Source organism: Periplaneta americana, chromosome 2 (genome assembly GCF_040183065.1).
Source record: "Periplaneta americana isolate PAMFEO1 chromosome 2, P.americana_PAMFEO1_priV1, whole genome shotgun sequence".
Classification (NCBI taxonomy): Eukaryota; Metazoa; Arthropoda; class Insecta; order Blattodea; family Blattidae; genus Periplaneta; species Periplaneta americana.
The window spans coordinates 14464747-14468267 of NC_091118.1; positions in this window are offsets into that span (position 1 = coordinate 14464747).

The window sequence follows — 3521 nt, forward strand, 5'->3', positions numbered from 1 at the left end:
TATTTTATTAATTCTCAGAAAACTGAATTGTACACTGGTTAAGATAAAGGTGGAAATTAATTACTGTTGTAAGACATTGATTTGACAATGGTTGTTTTGTACTGCAGCCTGGCGGATAACGATTGAATTACGGCCTTTCATCACGATGTGCGAGATGACGTCGGAAGTTTTCCGTATGGATGGGAGATTGGTGATGTCGAAAAAATGAAATGGCAGGTATATCCAAATACATCGGTTTGTATTTATTGGTTTAATGGCTCTAACGTATTTGAAATTGTCGTACGTGACATTTATTAGCAATATTATATTACATTTAAGTTATAATTACAATTATTACGCATTGAGACTCAAAGCACGGTTTCATAGCCACGAGTCGTTACTGGTTAGTGATGTTAAGCTTGAGAAAGTATTAATGTGAATTATAGGACATTATATATGAAGCTAGGTATGATTTTGTGAGTATGGTTTAATATAAGTACATCTAAGTAAGTCTGAACTTGACATTTTGCGTGAACTATAACATGCAACTATCAATGTCATATTAGGTACTGTCATGTTCCAATGGTAGGACTGGTCAGAAGAAAGACAATGGTATGCTTCCGTGGCCATTTATTGCTTTATTTCAACAAAAATTGGGAGATCCGTTGAGATATAAGTTACAGTCTCAGTGGCTGATCATGACAATATCTGAAAAATATTGGAGTGCAAGAGGTCAAATGACTTTGTCAAATGCCTGGCGTTAGAAAACATTTAACTTGCGCCTTGTCAGAGGTCTAGAGGATAAATACGGTTACCTTCCTTCCCCCTTTCCCTCAAAATTCCCACACAAAAATTATCGGTACCGGTACTGAAAATGATCTTTTCGTGCTTATATAAACCATACTACTTTTAATGAATTCAAATTTCATTCGGTTCCAAAATCATTGGCAGGACTCCTTTTTATTATCTATTTTGCAGGTCGACCTCACTTCACTTGGGTGCAGCGGTCAGGAGAAACTCGAGTACAACCTGGATGTCAGCCTGCTGATGTCCTGTACAACTTTGGCTGCGACTGGTGGAGTCCTGCATCTAGAACACATTTTTGTGAGAGTGAGTATTGTGGCCTACTAGAATGTAATTGAAGTAATTAGGATATATCTACACATAGGCCTACATAAACTGGCATTTCTGTATAAGGCAGGATAAATTTTGGCCTTAAATTACATAAGACTTATTCAGCTTACCACTAGCATTAGAATTTTCCTTCATGATGAAAGAAAAATGCTTCTTTGGTATTCCTACACAAGAGCGCTATGGGAGTTAGACTTAATTTGTCTAGGCTGTTTGACTTCTAGTCGAATTATACGTACTGACAATTTAAGAAAAATTGAAGGACGACGTCAGTGTGGGATCGAAAATCCATTAATTTCGTCGGCCTGGTTGGCGTAGTTGCTGTAGCGCTGACCTTCTATGACCGAAGTTGCACGTTCGTTCCCGGGCCAGATTGGTGGCATTTTTTAAGTGTGCTTAATTGCGATAGGCTCATGTCAGTAGATTTACTGACATGGAAAAGAACTTCTGCGGGATAAAATTCTGGCACTCCGGCAATACTGATAACTAGACATCGGATTTTTAGGCACTAAAAATTGCAGTTTTAGGCGCCTAAAATAAGCTCAAAATTTGTAAAATTAGGCTCTATTTTAATAAAAATAGGCATTTTAGGCACATCAAGGTATCATACTTATTTCTTTCACTGAAATTTTTAGTTATACACTAAAATACGCACAAAAAAGTATGTTTAAACATTAAAAAAGAATACTATATTATATTTATAAACAGAGCTGCACAAATTTAATATATTGAAACTAATGAAATAATGATTATTGATATCAAGATTACTCATTTTAAGTTATTGAAATTCAGTTCCATGCTCAGACTTTATTATAATTATCTGCACAGCACACCACCAGAATTTTTTCTAAATTCTCCACAGTTAACCTTTGCCTTTTGTCACTGAGAATCATTTTGAAAGCAGAAAAACTTCTTTCAATCGAAACTGATGTGAGAGGCGAAAATTTTAAATTAGGTACAATAGAAACATCAATACTTACTGGAACATTTACACTTTCCCCCGATATCAGTCTTGATACTTTTTCCAACATTGAAAATCCTACATTCATATTTAATACGTTGTCCCACTTATTTTTAACTTTTTTCCCAGTTTCGCCCAAAGCAGAATGTATGTTCACTTGAGCTTCCTTTACTATTGCTATTTGGCTACAAAGAGATTGTTTTTCACGTTCTAATTGTTCAATGCTTGCAGGTATGAAAGAAAAGTTTGATGTTATGTAGGCAATATCGTTTTTCACTCGTGAGTCATTCAGACAATCTTTCACTGCTTTCACACACGCTGCACTATCAGTTTCAGGTAATTTATCAATAACTGTGACCACTTCTTTAAAATACTTAGAATAATACACCACTGACTGAATCCAGGTTCCCCATCGTGTAACAACCGGCTGAGGTGGGAGTGGGATATCTGGAAAGTTCTCTCTGAATATTGAAATCCTGGATGGGGCTTTACAAAAACATTTTTTTGTGTTAAAAATAAACGAATTGACAAGAGGAAATTCATTCCGGATTGTTTCAGAAACCCTGTGAAGGCCATGTGCTAGACAGGTTACATGCGTGAGGTTAGGATAAAATGTTTTAAGAAGTGGACCTGCAGCAACCATGTATGAGGCAGCATCAGTATAAAACAACAGAACTTTAGAATCGTCTATATTACCTGAGTATAAAGACTGTAGGCCTTTATTTACAAAATAAGCAATGGCTTGGCTTCACTTTCGAAAGTTCCTTAACACATACGAGGTGTGGAATCGAAGGTCCATCAGGACTAAGTTTTCCTACTACCATATTTGCTATATACCTATTCATAGGATCTGAGGTTTCATCCACAGAGACCCATATGTAAGAATCACCTATATCCTCCCGAATGGAAGCTAAAGTTTCATTGTATATTCTGTCTAAGTAATTTTTTCTTAGGGTCGACTCAGATGGGATATTTTGTTTGCAGTATTTTTGTAAAAACTGTCTTAAAACCGGATTTTCAATTGCACTCCAGGGAATGTTAGCAGCAACAAACGCTCTGGTTAAATCAGCATAGAAATTGCTGCTGAGATTGGATTAAGTAGGCTGTGTTAGTAAAGTTTGTTGCAGTTGATTTTTCTGCTGAGCTTTAGCCTTATGAGCCGCTCCTTGCACATGCTGCTTTAGGTGGCACTTGTTTTCTTGCGAAATCTAAAAATGTAAAGTAAACTGAATTAAAATAAAATCCTAATTGTTGTATTGCCGTATTTCTATCACAAAGTTAGTGGGTTCGAACAATCAAAATTTTAATGACCTGCAAATACTTTAACTATCGGAATTTAAAAGGTTAAAGTGTAGTGGTCTTAAAAAGAATTATACCTCAGGATAGCTCAGTCAATGTATAAATATTATAGGCCTACTCATTAAAATTAATAGAATTTATATATTTCAAC